Source organism: Triticum aestivum, chromosome 5B (assembly GCF_018294505.1).
Source record: "Triticum aestivum cultivar Chinese Spring chromosome 5B, IWGSC CS RefSeq v2.1, whole genome shotgun sequence".
NCBI lineage: Eukaryota > Viridiplantae > Streptophyta > Magnoliopsida > Poales > Poaceae > Triticum > Triticum aestivum.
In genome coordinates this window covers 550989026-551005684 of record NC_057807.1, presented here as the reverse complement: position 1 = coordinate 551005684, position 16659 = coordinate 550989026, and positions in this window count along the sequence as shown.

Below are 16659 nucleotides of genomic sequence, written 5' to 3'. Positions count from 1 at the left end.
CGTTTACCAATAGTTTTGAGAGGATAGATGGTTTATGTCTTCAGCCATATCTCAGATGGAAGTGTTTTTTACTTGGCCACCATTTTTTTAGTTTTCATCAATCTTGTGGTGTTTTTTTTTTTTGAGATGATCAATCTTGTGGTGTTAGCACACTTTTCAAAGAACATTGAGGTTTGTTTGCCTACAAGAGAATTTTTTTATGTTCGGATGTCATTTCAATTGTTATTTGGGTGTCAAGATAAAAATCCTTTTTTCCACTGATTATTATATGGGTGTTTTTCTTGCGAGAGAAATTTCCAATCTATGTTGGTGCAGCCTTAGACTAGCTCTCTCTTTCTCACTGGACGAAGGTAGAAGAAGCACTTCTCTGGCGACCAACGCCCCGGCGCTCAAACGCCCTGGTTTTTTCTTTATCTCTGGACTAACCAGCCGCAACATACAAACGGGTAGAGCACGGAGGATTATACCCGGGCTCGTGCATATATCACGCTGCCCACCTCCTCCACTCGCCAGAGCGTGCGATTCATGGGCTTCGGCTGCGCTCTAGCCGCACACTAACGCGTACAACGTGGCCAGCCCTTCAACTGATCGCTACGCGCTGCTGCTAATTTCGCTAACAACACAGGCCTATGCGGTGGAACCCAACGTGGGCCTAGCTCACGCACCACCAGACCACACACACGCACACCATGCACGCACACTCGTCACGCTTCCGCTGCGTCCCACACGTCCAGCGCGCACCCGACGAGCCCGACCGCACCAATGCGTCATGCAAGTCCCGCATGCATCCGACTCGCCCGACGAGCCCAACTGCACTAGACGTCGTGGCCTTGTTCCAACAATCTATACATCAATCATGACCGTACAGAGAACACTAGAGGTAATAAGCATTACAACCACGTTCATGGACTACCTAGTGACGACTATAAGCACTGGAGCATGCCGAAGGCGCGCTGCTGTCATCGCCCCTCCCTGATCGGCCCTTAGCATGATCGGCCCTTAGCAAACCATGTTGTAGTAGACAGTTGAAAAGTCATCATGCTAAGGCCCCAAAGGACTAGCGCACCAGAGCAGCAAGCATCACTAATGAAGAGAGTTGTAGATCGGAAAAATCAAACAAGTAACCAAACGAAAGAAGACGAACAAAAACTGGATCCACCAAAGATCAACACTGACCGAATCCAGTGGGATTAGATGGAGACGCACCTCCACAATTCCTCCGACGATGCTATTCACACCTTCGCACCATCGAGACGGGGACCGTACGTGGGAGACATTATTCCTACTGAGGGACATTGCCACCGCCACACAGTCCCAACCAAGACGTTGAAGATACGCACCGCCGCACCTCCAGGGTCCAAAGGCCAACGGAAGTGGGGCAGATCGGCGGCACCGCCGGCGAGAGGAGGAAGGAAAGTTTTCTTGACGAGCAGGAAAGACACCCACGTATTGCCGTTCAAACAATCCAACTGTTGGAGTTTATTATATGGGTGCTAATACATACATTTTATGTCCATGAACTGTTTTTAAGTAATACACACAATACATTATCCTAGTAACAACATCGGAATGGGAAACAATTTTGTCCAATAATTCCTCTTGAACTCAACCACCTTTTGGCACAAACATCTTAGCAAACTAAAAGTGCCACTCAAGTATATTATCTTCGAAGGCGGGTAGTTTTTGCAAAATACAATATCATTAAACAACCATGAAGCAAAACATGTTGTTTTGTGACAAAGATGAGATTATTCAACTTCTATTTCAGTTGCAATATTGCTTTCATGGTGTAGTATCGTAATGAATCTAATGGAAATGTCCACCCGCAAAATAAAAAGTATCTAATGTAAATGTCATTTGAACAAACTCCATTTTTATATGGTTTGAAGCTTAAGGCTACTACGGTGACTAACATGGATATAGTTTCCAAAAGCACACCTCACCAACTTTCTAACAGCGCTATAAGTATTCACTACGTACCTATGTAGCACTACCCCGCATTTGTTTTACTTGTCAGGGTTACTAGTACCCTTGGATATGAGCGCATGGACCTCTTTGAAGAGGAGGGCCTTCATAAATCTTCCAGTTTTTCCTGTCGACGTGTACTCTTGGGATATGAGCACATGTCGCCCTTCTGCGTGCGAATTAGCTTTCCATCCTAGATTGATGCGGTTAATTGTCTGGCTTCACTACATACTACATGATCAACCTAATCTTCCTTAAACTAGATGTTCAATTGTTCGTACTCATGTAGCATTATGTTTGAGCATGTGTGGGACTAGGAGGTGGGCGGAATCAGGATGTGCAGAGCAGGGAACCAATCAGCACGAAGGATCTCGCACTTGCTTGCTGCTTACATACAGCCTTGAGCGGGCAAAGAATAGCATGAATGGTGCAAACAACCAGCATCACGGTATTACTGGATTGACCTGAAGTCGGAATAAGCAGTCTATACTTTCTGTTATGAGATTCCACACAGTGGTTTCCTCTTCTATCATTTGTGTTCTTCAATCGTTCTTCAATCATCTGGCCCTCCTTGGATGCTGTTTTGGTGGCAATATATGTTTTTGGTTGGAATGTTATTTTCTTCGTTTATATTATATATACTATTCAGTGTAGCTCACAAAATTTTAGTTACTCGCGTTTCTTGTGCGAGATGACGTTTCAGTAGGACTACCTTCTTAGTTTTACCAATTTTGAGGTTACATGCTCTTATGAAACTGCACGAGCCGCAGACTAAGGCAGTGTAACATTACTGTGGGTCCAATAAAGCAGCATGCAGAGTGTCTGACGGGCTCCACGCCAATAAAAAAGTACATGCCAGTGTACTGATTTGCTGGCATTTTACTTGACTTCGGCAAACATTTGCTTATAAACGCGGCGCATTTGGTTTTATTGTTTTCATTATGTTTTTTTTTACAAAGGGTAAATTTTGTTAACTTAAAATTAAGCATCAAGAGGGTACAAACACAAAGAGCGCACATCAGGTCTCTCTACATTTAGTACGCCCACAACCAACTCGAACACACACAAAAACACCAACAAATAACAAAGTCATACAAGAAGAAAACTATGACTTAGCAAGAAACAAGAAAAGACCCTGAAGCGATCAACAACGTTCGAACAAACTACTACAATAACCATATCCACACCAAGCATCTATCGACACCACAAGAGCAACGAGGTTCTTCAACATCGTCGCCTTCATGAAGGAAAATACACTCAAGCGACGTCGTTACCGGAACCAACCAGCGAACGCCAGATTCTAGGTTATCGACATGGTGAACCGAGAAGGACACATATCATCTAGTCCTAATCTTGTATCGGTGTTTGTGTGAGCTCCAGCAAAATTTTGAAAGTTGCGGCTAGTACGTACGCACCGAGGCGAGTTGCATATGGCCAGTTGAGCTGCCTCCTGACTATGTGTTCGATCCTTGGGAAAGTTATCAAGTGGTAACATATGCCATAGCTAACTGGTACAACCTTCTTCAGCATTGATCTGCTCTACAGTGGGGTTGGAGGATTCTCTGTCGCCGTTATGTTGCTTCACATTTGAAGAGAAATCCAAGGAGATGGTAATGTAGACATTGAAGGATGTAGTACCCTGATGCTCGATGACGATAATTAAGGGGTGTGTGCTGCGGAGATGAACATCCCCATGCATGCACATGGTGTTTGGGCGATGGTGGAAGGGCAGGCGGTTGACGAGACAATGGACCTTCATATCCTAACTTGCCCGGTGCTGTGTTTATTACCATATGAGAGAAAAATACGACAAAGGAAGCTTGAGAGGCTCTAAACGAGATGAACCTCGGTCCTTGATCATGCGAAGAAGGTGTGTATACACGCTCTAAGGAGGTTGTCGAGAGGATGAGAAAGGAAGTATCTGAATGTGTTAGTGGACCGAGTTCACGGCCCCATCAATACAATTCTTTATTGTCACATGCATTCTGTGACTAGAATACTACATTCGATCTTTCATTTTAGGGCTTATGCTTGATAACCTAGGAGTCCTCTGCCCACGGTGATGGCCTATTTGGACATTTTATCAATGAATGGACTATTGAACAACTCACACCTGTTCAAATGAGCGAGAGAAAATACACACACACATGCCCTTGTTGTTTCCCTGTCTGACTGCATATCTATAGCCGCCTTGCGAGGAGCAAACACTCATTTCTCTATGCATGGTTACATAGATGGTGCCATTTCTTTATACTAGATAGAGATTTTGGCATCAAGCTGCTCCTGTTTTGCCATGCCATGGACAAACAGAGAGTTGGCCTCGGGTCTCGTGAATCAACCACGACTGTGACTCTTCCAATGCCAACTTGGATGCTTATATTTCGACCCAAAACCTTGTATATATCTTCACAGTTTAAGACATAGATAAGAAGACATGCGATGAGCTTGAGAAGCACTCTGCACGTTCTGAAGATTAATTGTTGGCAGCCACCATTAGTTGCTTTTCCTCTGACCATTCTTCACAATTCTTAGCTGGCTATGCCATCTCCATAAATCCCTTTGTGCATGCAAAAGATCAAATAGTGGTTGCGTGCCAAAACCACAACTACTTTTTTTAGGTAGGGTCCATAGGAATTGATAACCAATTCGACACAAAAAAGAAAGAGCGGTGAGAAACCTCGCATATATTGAGGTCCATCGCCACCAACAACTCTTATGAAGTGTGCTGTAAAGTCTTGCCTCCTTCCCTGCTTTCAATATTGTTCCTTAAGTGTACAGCACAGGGGCATGGTGCACCAAACGTGATGCTAGCTTTCATCGCAGAGGTGGAGAATGTCACCTAACAATCTGGGCTTGGGAAGCATTTGAAAGACATGTGTATGACGGTTCCGGCTATATTACAATACACTACTAGGGAAAGCCTTATACACAATATCTTAATAGTAGCGCTGTATAAAATCATGCGCTACTGTTACTTAGTAGCAGCGCGTATAAACAAACCACGCTGCTGCTATAACTTTAGCAGTAGCGCGTACTAGCAAAAAGCGTTGCTGCTATCACTAGTACAAAAAGGGTCTAATGTGAAACTCATTAGTCCCGGTTGGCAATTGAACCGGCACTAATGTGAACATTAGTGCCGGTTCCAACGGCCAGGCGGGCGGCGCTCATTAGTACTGGTTCGTGGCGAACCTTTAATACCGGTTCGTGCCACGAACCGGTACTAAAGAGGTGGTGGTCTTTAGTACGGGTTGGTGGCTCCAACCGGTACTAGGGGGGGGGGTCTTTAGTACCGATTGGAGCCACCAACCGGTACTAAAGGTGGTGATCTTTAGTACGGGTTGGTGGCTCCAACTGGTACTAAAGACCCCCCCCCCCTTTAGTACCGGTTGGAGCCACCAACCCGTACTAAAGGTGGTGCGCTGCCACCCGCAGTGCATAATGTTTAGTCCCACCTCGCTAGTTGAGAGGAGCTCACACTGGTTTATAAGCCCCGCCGCGACTACCATGTCGAGCTCCTCTCTAAGCAGGCCTTTGTGGGCCTATTGCAAGTCTTCTGCTATGTGGGGCCTACTGGGCCGTACGGGCCTGCATCCTGGCCCAACTAGAGATGGGGTTTCTAGTCGTATGCAGGTCGTGCCAGCCCAGTAGGCGGGTTGTTTTTGCTTTATTTCAAAAATAAAAATAAAAAAAATCCTTACCAACCGGGACTAAAGGTCCCCCAGACCACGGCGCGCCTCGTGCCACGTGGTGGGCCTTTTGTCCCGGTTCGTGTTGAACCGGTACTAAAAGGGGGGACCTTTAGTCCCCACTCTTTAGTGCCGGTTCCAGAACCGGTACTAAAAGTCTTTTTTCTACTAGTGTATGTCTGAACTGGGCGCTCATGGCTAGCCCAACTTAGCAGTAGCGCATATCCTAGCCCAGTGCTACTGCTATTCACCTTAGTTGTAGCGCTTTTACCGGCCCCGACTCTACTACTAACCATACCTTATCCCCCCCACCCCGCGGCCGACCCTCTCTCACTCACTCTCCCTCTCAGTCACTCTCGCCCGCGCCGATACCCATCGTCCGTCGCCACCGCCGCCGTCGTCCGTCTGCCACCGAGGTACTCCCTCCTTCCCTCCATCCTCCTCCTACCGCGCCCTCCTCCCTCCTCCTCCAACCGCGCCCTCCTCCCCCCGCCTCCGGCCGCCCCCTCCTCCCTCCTCCGCCGGCAGCCCTCCTCCCACCGCCCCTCCCTCCTCCTCCTCCGGCCGGCCCCTCCCTGCTCCTCCTCCGGCAGCCCCCACTAGTAGAAAATAGGGCTTTTGTTCGGGCCAGATAAGCCCATTAGTCTCAGTTCAGTCACGAACCGGGACCCATGGGCCCATTGGTTCTGGTTCGTGAGGCCAGGGGGCCTACTGGGCCTCATGGGGGCATTGGTCCCGGTTCGTCTGGCCCCTTTGGTCCCAGTTGGTGGGACGAACCGGGACCAATGGGCCTCGCTCCTAGCCCACCACCATTGATCCTGGTTGGTGGCTTGAACCGGGACCAATGGGTGTCCTTTAGTCCCGGTTCATGCCATGAACCGGAACCAATGAGTTGCCTATATATACCCCCTCGCGTAAGAGCAAAGCACACTGCTCTGTTTTTTCTGGCCGACGAGGGGAGAGGGCTTTGTGGTGCTCTAGTTTACCTCCTAGGCACACGAGGTGTTTGATGGAATGCCCGAGCCACACTACTTAAGCTTTCTCCTCTCCAAGCTCGACCTCCAAGCTACATTTTCCTCAATATGTGTCTAGGTTTAGCGGTCCGTCACGTCTCGTCCCCGTCTTCACCTCTGTCGATCGCCCGCGCCGATCTCGTCGCCGGCACCCCTGTGGTGAGCCTCTTGTTCCTATTTTCTTTCTGAAAGGAAAAAAATTCTTACTTGTATGTTTAGATAGATACTTGTATAATTTTCTTACTTTTATTATTGCTTCTTATTATATAGTGTGATGGTTTTGGTATCCGCCCCCGTCGGCCCTCGTCCTGTCTATCATTCGGATGTGGTATATATTATCTTTATAACTATTTGGTTCATTTGTTGTTGATGACAATTATGCCGACCAACGTGACATAGAATTTATTTATCTAGGAGGTATGTGAACCGGAAATTCCATCCGACCCTATTGTCGAGAGGTTAAATTTAGTTGAAGAAGAAAAAAAATCTTGAAGGAAAAAACAAAAAAAATGAGGAGGAGAAGATGATATTGGAGTTGCATGTTGCGGATGTCGTCGATGATCACAAGATCAAGATGGATGCAATGCGCTTGAAGATTAGAAAATATGGCATTCATACCGAGGCATGGTATCATTATGCCATTGGATCAATTGTTACCTTGGTTGCGATTATGATCGCATTTGTTTTTGCATTGAAATGTTTTACATATTTTCAATGTATGGTTTAATTAAATAGATGCTCTGGAGAGCTATGTGTTGTTAGATAAGAACTATGTATGTACTTTGGTTTTAATGTGATGATGAACTTCTATTAATTTGGTCACTTAATTATCTATTCATGATGTTCTGTAATTGTTTTTGACACACTTAATTATATATAATGCACGCAGATGAACCGGCAATGGATGTACAGTGGCAGACACACCTCCGAGTACATTAAGTGCGTGCATAATTTTCTCGAAGTGGCTGGGGAAAAAAAGAAGAATGGTTTTATGTGTTGTCCATGCCCTATATGTGGGAATACGAAGTCTTACTCTGACTCGAAAATCATTCACACCCACCTGCTTTATAAGGATTTCATGCCACACTATAATGTTTGGACCAAGTACGGAGAAATAGGGGTTATGATGGAAGACAACGAAGAAGAAGAGGACAAGGACAACTATGTGCCCCCTGAATACGGTGATGCTGAAACGGGGGAAGATGCTGAAGATCAAGAGGAACCAGACAATGTGCCCGATGATGATCTCCGCCGGGTCATTATTGATGCAAGGAGACAGTGCGAAAGTCAAAAGGAGAAGCTCAAGTTCGATCGCATGTTAGAGGATCACAAAAAAGGTTTGTACCCCAATTGCGAAGATGGCAACACAAAGCTCGGTACCGTACTGGAATTCCTGCAGTGGAAGGCAGGGAATGGTGTGCCTGACAAAGGATTTGAGAAGCTACTGAAAATATTGAAGAAGAAACTTCCAAAGGATAACGAATTGCCCGACAGTACGTATGCAGCAAAGAAGGTTGTATGCCCTCTAGGATTGGAGGTGAAGAAGATACATGCATGCCCTAATGACTGCATCCTGTACCGTGGTGCGTACGAGGATTTGAACGCATGCCTGGTATGCGGTGCATTGTGGTATAAGATCAGACGAGATGACCCTGGTGATGTTGACGGCGAGCGCCCCCGGAAGAGGGTTCCTGCCAAGGTGATGTGGTATGCTCCTATAATACCACAGTTGAAACGCCTGTTCAGAAACAAAGAGCATGCCAAGCTTATGCGATCGCACAATGAGGACCCTAAGAAAGAAGGGAAGTTGAGAGCACCCGCTGACGGGTCCCAGTGGAGAAAAATCGAGAGAAAGTACTCGGCTGAGTTTGCAGGCGACCCAAGGAACGTATGGTTTGGTTTAAGCGCGGATGGCATTAATCCTTTCGGGGAGCAGAGCAACAATCACAGGACCTGGCCCGTGACTCTATGTATATATAACCTTCCTCCTTGGATGTGCATGAAGCAGAAGTTCATTATGATGCCAGTTCTCATTCAAGGCCCTAAGCAACCCGGCAACGACATTGATGTGTACCTAAGGCCATTAGTTGTAGAACTTTTACAGTTGTGGAATGGAAACGGTGTATGTGTGTGGGATGAGCACAAATAGGAGGAATTTAACCTGCATGCGTTCCTGTTTGTAACCATCAATGATTGGCCCGCTCTCAGTAACCTTTCAGTACAGACAAACAAGGGATACCACACATGCATGCACTGTTTAGCTGACACCGAAAGTATATACCTGGACAAATGCAGGAAGAATGTGTACCTAGGCCATCGTCAATTTCTTCCGACCAACCATCAATCTCCAAAGAAGGACAAGCATTTCAAAGGCGAGGCAGATCACCGGAAGAAGCCTGCCATGCGTACCGATTATCACGTATTTGCTATGGTCAATGATTTACACGTAATCTTTGGAAAGGGTCCCGGCAAACTATTTGTTCCGAATGACGCTGAGGGACGCGCACCCATGTGGAAGAAGAAATCTATATTTTGGGACCTACCCTACTAGAAAGACCTGCCCTACTAGACGCGCACCCATGTCGATGAAGATAAGAACAGTCTGCACTCCAAACATCCAGAGCAGTGTGACGAATGGATTACATGTGAACACATTAGGAGCCTCCGCAGTTGGTTGGAAACACGTCCTAGAGGTGACAACACTATTTATGATGAGCTGTACTCGTTGTCCAGGGGACCATCTTCGACTTTATTGACTTACAAAGGATACAAGATAAATGGTAATACATTTTACATGATCGCCCAAGATCAAAAGAGCACCAACCAAAACAACGGTGTCCTCTTTGATGCAGTAACCAAGAGGGGAAAGGACACATATTATGGTTACATAGTGGACATATGGGAACTTGACTACAGACATGATTTTAAGGTTCCTTTGTTTTAGTGCAAATGGGCTAATCTGTCAGGAGCACTACTAGGAAAAGGTCTATAGATGGGATGGGCACTAACGGCGCACCTGTCAGGTGGTGCGCCACTACTATATACTAATGGCGCACCATTTGATGATGCGCCATTAGTGTGGAAGACACTAATGGCGCACCAGACACACGGTGCGCCACTAGTAATATTTTTTTTTTCTATTTTTCCACACGTACTAATGGCGCATCCGAGCGAAGTGCGCCATTACTAGTTCTAACTAGTAATGGCGCACCAGCCACAGAGTGTGCCAGTACTGTATTTTTTTTATTCTTTTTTTTGCAAAACTACTAATGGCGCACCGTGTCACAGTGCGCCATTACTAGTTTAAACTAGTAATAGCGCACTATGACTCGGTGCGCCATTAGTATATATATTTATTTATTTTACTTTTTTGCAAAACTACTAATGGCGCACCACCTGCAGGTGCGCCATTAGTAACCAGGGTTACTAATGGCGCATTTGCAGGTGGTGCGCCATTAGTAACCTGGGACCCCAACAAGATATTTTGGACAGCCACACCTACCCACTCACTTTCCCCACTTCATTCCCTCCACCTCCTTCTCCAAGCTTTCGGCTGCCTCCTCCTCCTTACCTCATTTGCACCATAGATTCATCAAAATTAAGTGGTGAAATTACCTTTGTTTGATAGGTAAGTAAGGGGAAAGCTATCTTCATGTTGTAGATCTACTTTTTTTCTCCCTAGCTCGCTCCAACAACGTGCACATGCACTTTTTGTGGCCTAGCTAGATCTATGTATGTTTGTGATGTTGCATATGTTTGTGGTGTTGCATATATGTTTGTGTTTGCAGGTACCGGTATTCGAAATGCGATAGTTGCTAATATTTTGCCGGAATGTTGATTCATTTCCGTTTCGGCGAGAATTTTGGCACTATGCATTCTTTTTGGTCCTATCTTTAGGGAAGGTCATGCCAAATTTTTTCTTAGTTCTAAAATATCGTTTTGCTCTACCCCACAGGTGACCATGGTCCGCATGATGACTGAAGGCATCGTGAATAGGTTTTTGAGCTCCGCGAAGGCCGAGATGCTTCAAAACAACGAGACGGAGATAAGATGTCCATGTCGAAGATGCAAGCTAAAGAGCCTTATTGCGGACCCGGATTCCGGGCAGGTGCGGGACCACCTGCTCTTGCGTGGTTTCATGGATGGCTATCGGTGGCAAGGTGATGAAGATGACTATGAAGTCATCCATGGGGGCCGGGCAAGAAATGAGGAAGGGCAACAAGACAACCACCGCGGCGAGGGTGGGTGAGGAAACGAAGAATCTCCAGGACATGATCACGACGGTGATGCTGTACATAGTCATCATGTAGAAGATGTCGTACATGATGATGAGGAAGATCAAGACGAAGGGCATGATCATGAAGATGAAGATGCCGAAGCAGACGACGATGGAGGCTGGGTGCAGGACCCTCATATTCAAGAGCTGCTTCTCAAGCAGACGGATAACACAAGAGCTGCCGCCCGAGAGAAAGCCAAGCTGGATCAACTGGAGATAGACGCCGTTACTCCATTGTATGAAGGATGAAGGCCCGAGGATACCCGCCTGAAAGTAACGCTCATGGCTCTGGAGATGAAGGTAAAACACAAAATGACCAACGCATGCTTCGACGAGAACATGTCATTCTGGCACGAACGTCTTCCCAAGGGGAACAAGTGCTCGACCAGTTTCGAGGAGGCGAAGAAAATCGTGTGTCCTCTGGATTTACCACACGTGAAATACCATTTGTGCATGAACAATTGCATCATTTATCGGGACGAGCATGCGGAGTCTACCATATGTCCAGTGTGCGGCGTCACTCGATACAAGAAGAGGAAGAAAGCTCCTCGAAAATCGGTGTGGTACTTTCCGATCACTCCTCGTCTGCAGCGGTATTTCGCGGACCCTAAGGTAGAAAAGCTCCTGCGTTGGCACGCGGATAGGGAGGAGAAGAAGCGAGAAGATGACGGAAATGATCCGGAGATAAATAAAAAAGACAAGATGCTGAGTCACCCTAAGGATGCGAGCCAGTGGCAAGCGTTGAACTTCGAATACCCAAAATTTGGGAAGGATCCAAGGAACATCGTGCTGGGCGCGAGAACTGATGGAGTCAATCCGTTTGGCAGCCAGAGAAGCACACATAGCACCTAGCCTGTGTTTGTGTGGATGTACAACTTTCCCTCCTGGTTGTGCATGAAAAGGAAGTACATTCACATGAGTATGCTAATTGAAGGGCCGAAACAACCAGGGAATGACATCAATCTGTATCTAGGGCTGCTGAAGGAGAAGCTAGACACGCTGCGGAAAATGCCAGCCAATACGTGGGATGCCGCAGAGAAAGAATATTTCCCTATGAGAGCCGCACTGCTCATGACGGTGCACGACTATCTCGGTTACGGATATCTCGCGGGGCAGGTAGTCCACAGATTTTCTGGATGCATAAGGTGCATGGATGACACAACATATCGCCAGCTAGATAGAGATCCCAGGTCTTCGAAAACCATGTTCATGGGATATCGAAGGTGGCTTCGCGACGATGACCCGTGGAGGAAACGCAAGGATCTGTTCGATGGTGAAACCGAACCCCGAAAACGCCCGTGTACGAGGAGCGGTGAGGAAATAGACGAGCTGTTGAAAAATTGGAAAGATTGCCCACTGCCGGGAAAGAAGCAAAAGGCGCCAGAGCCGGGAAAGAAGCGAAAGGCGCCAGAGCCGCTGCTAAAGGTATGGAAAACGAGGTCTGTTTTCTGGGACTTGTCGTACTGGAAGATCCACCGTGTGCCTCACAGCCTTGATGCCATGCATATCACGAAGAATGTGTGGGAGAGTCTGCTTGGTACCCTTCTCAACATGCCAGAGAGGACCAAAGATGGGCCGAAAGCAAGGGCAGACTTGAAATTAATGGGCATCAGGCAGGAGCTTCACGCTAATGATGATGATGATGATGAGCCGAAGCAGGACACAGGAAGTCGTCACAAAGGCAAAAAGGACAAGAAGACCGGAAATGACTACCCTCCCGCGTGCTTCACTCTAAGTCAGGAGGAGATCGAGCAGTTTTACACCTGCCTCGTAGGAGTAAAACTGTCTTACGGTTACGCGGGGAAGATAAGCAGATACCTAGACCCAGCGAAGCAGAAGTTCAGCGGGATGAAGTCTCACGACTGTCACGTGCTGATGACGCAGATACTTCCAATTTCAATCTGTGGGATCATGGACGCGCACGTCCGTGAAATGCTATTTGGCCTATGAAACTTTTTCGACGTCATCTCTCGGAAGTCGATTGGCGTGAGGCAACTCAGAAGGCTACATGAAGAGATCGTGGTGATACTATGCGAGCTTGAGATGTACTTCCCGCCCGCATTCTTTGATGTTATGGTGCATCTGCTGGTCCATATCGTGGAGGATATCATCCAACTCGGGCCGACGTTCCTGCACAGCATGATGCCGTTCGAAAGGATGAATGGTGTCATCAAAGGATACATTCGCAACATGTCACGTCCAGAGGGAAGTATAGCCAGGGGCTTTCTGACTGAAGAGTGCATCTCCTACTGCACAAATTATCTAGGCATCGAGAACCCCGTTGGTCTGCCCGTCAACAGGCACCTCGGCAGGCTCGCTGGATGGGGTCACCGTGAGGGTCGCCGCGAAATGCATGTCGACTTCGAGGGTCGACTCGCCGACTTTGAAAGAGCAAACCTAGTCGCACTACAACACATAGACGTGGTCGATCCTTGGGTGGTAGAGCACAAAACCTTTATTGAGAAGACGTAAAATGACCGAGGCCAACAGAGGACGGACGGAGATATAATCAAAGAGCACAACTCATGTTTCACGCGTTGGTTCAAGCAGAAGCTTCTGTCGTACCCTTTACATGAGGATTCTTCCGAGGAAGAACAACTCATATTCGCCTTGTCACAAGGCGTCGAGCACAACCTGATGACCTATGAGGCGTACGATATCAACGGCTACACATTCTACACTGAGAACAAGGACATGAAGAGCGATGGTTATCAGAACTCCGGGGTAATGATGGAATCCTACACTGGTAACGATAAGGACAGATACTACGGAAGGATCGAGGAGATCTGGGAGCTGAGCTACGCTGGAGAGAAGGTCCCGATGTTCCGTGTCAGAGGGGCCAAGAGCGTCCTAAAAGAAGACCGGTATTTCACCATCATGGTTATACCCGAAGCCAAATCCAAGACCGCGGGCGCAAACGTCACCGCGAAAAATGAGCCATGGGTACTGGCTTCCCAAGTGGACCAATGCTTCTTCATTACCGACCCGTCAAAGCCCAGTCTGTTGTCGTGAGGAGAGGCAAAAGGAAGATCATCGGAATGGATGGAGTAGCCAATGAGCAAGACTTCGACAAGTACGGCGACCCGAAGATCGAACATGACGACGACGATGAAGTAGCAGCACACACCACAAGAAGAAGCAGGACCACCCTACCTAAAGGGCGTCCGTTCCACAGAAGAACTCCATTTGCAAAAAAGAAGGGCAAGAAGATTGTGAACAGATAGCTAGCTAAGATCGATTGTATTTAAATCGTAGCCTTCATTTCTCGATTGTATTTCATGGGCACTTTTTGATATCATGAATATTTTAAATTTCATGGGCACTTTTTGAATTCATGAGGACACTCGATCTCGACCCCCCTTCATCTTGATCTGGATTCCCCCTCCATCTCGATCTCGATCCCCCTCGATCTTGATCTCGATCCCTCCCCCGCTCCACCGCCTCCGACGAGCACCCCCCGCACCCGCCCCCGCTCCACTGCCGCTGACGAGCACCCCCCCCCCCCCCGCACCCTCTCCCCCGCTACACCGCCGCCGACAAGCACCCCCCGCACCCTCCCCCGCTCCCCCGCCGCTGCCGATGATATTTTCAAATAACAAATTTGATGATATTTTTTAAAAAATTATTACTGTTTCTATAAAAAAAATATTACTATTTCATATTCATATTCATTTTTAAAAAAATAATAATAATAAAGTGTAGACTACAATTGTTGTTAAACAACAATTATTACTGTTTTTATAGAAAATATTACTCTTTCATATTCACATTCATATTCATTTTTTTAAAAAAAAATTCTTACTTATGGCGCATGGGTGGCTGGTGCGCCATTGCTATCTAAAAAAAAGAATACTTATGGCGCACTATGGCGCTGGTGCGCCATTGCTATGAAAAAAACATTCTAATGGCGCATCGCCTGGGGGTGCGCCATTAGTAATCTTCCCCATCCATACACCACCGCGCCGCTCCTTCCCCCTCCCTCTCGCCAGACTACTTCGATTCATCCCTCTCCCTCCATCGTGCCACTCCCTCCCTCGTCCCTCCCTCCACCGCGCCGCCGCTGCCCGACCCACTGCGCCGCAGCCGCCCACGCGCCCCCGCCACCTCCCTCTCCCCTTCCTCCCCCTCGAGCTCCGCCTCCCTCCCGAGCCCCGCCTCCCCCCTCGAAACCCTAGAAACCTCGGAGACGCCCCATGTCCACCAGGAGAGGAGGCCCCACGTCCCGCAGGAGAGGAGGCCCGCGACCTCCCCGCCGTCCAGCATGAGAACAGGGTACGAATCCCTTTTCCGGTTGTCTCTTGCTGATTTTCTTCTTCATCTCCTCCAATCTCTAATGCGTTCTCATCTATAGCTGTGTTGTGATGTTGTGTTGTGTGAAGGAAGGACTTGGTTCAACTTGGATACAGAGAAGCTGTTGTTGTGGGTTCGACTTGTTTGGATTTGGTTCCCCTGTCACTAAGGTGACCACTTGTCTCGCCTCTCTCTCCCTCTGTGGCTGTGGAGTGCTATGGTCGATGCTTTTCTTAGCTGTATGCATTTGATTTCAGACTATATAGCTTGTATATGCAAAGTGCCTAGGGTTAACTAGGTCTGTACAGTAACAAATTTGCTCCTTATTGTACATGACTATGTTTATTGTGCTGAAACATCTGTCTGATCTAATTAGAATGTATATGTGAGTAAAATAGGTCTGATTTTTGGGTAGAGGCAGCATCCATGTATTTGGGTAGCTAGTGGTTGTTTTTTGCTGTGTTGCAAGAAAGGAGATAATGTTGGCTGAATGTGCTTGAGGAAGAAAAGTAAAAAAGTGATTGGAATCACATGCCTAGAATGTTGTTCACTTATTGTCTTCATATTTAAAATCATCTGTTTTAAGTAAAGTAGGCTCTGAGAAAAACCTTCCAGAAAAAGCTAAACAGCACAAATATACTGCTCTTGGATTGATGATTTGATTATGTAGCATTCTGTCTGGGAGGCTCTAGTGGAGGATAGATTGGAAGATTATGTTATTATTTGAGCAAGTTCACTGATGTATTTAGTCAGATAAAAAAATACTGGCGCTTAATGCTTTACATATTGTTTTGGAAAGATCATATCGAACATTCTGCTTATGTAATGTATGTTTAGAGGGTGGAAGTAACTCTTGGTGAAATATCTGCACTTACATGACTAAACTATTTGGCAAATGACATATTGACTTCGCTTGCCAAAATGTGCATTCTCTTTTGAATTACAAGCATAGACAGTCCATACACTCTTTCATAATCAATGCATCAGGGATGATTAGCATGTTCTTACTAGGTTGAACAAACCAAAGATCTGATCACAAAACAGGCTCAGCCTAAGAACTGTACCAACAGTTGCACAAACTTGGGGCTGCACAAATTTGGTGCTGCACAAACTTGCTCCTAGGCCAAGAGAGAGATTGAAATTGAGTACTCCTAGGCCAAGAGAGAGATTATGTTAAAAATTCAGTTAAGCAGGCATGGTACTCTAATTTTGAAGTAAAAATTCAGTTTAAAAGTACTTGTGATCACATTGATGATCATCTTTTACAGAAAACAATTTGTGATCATCTTGCTAGTTTGTTGGGTTTTGTCTCCGACCATTGTATCGTCATGATATTGCAGGTACCCCGGGAGGCCCTTGAGTTTGCCAGAATGTCGATTAATTTCTGTTCCGGAAAATTCGGGTACTCCATATGTCCTATTTTCAGCAA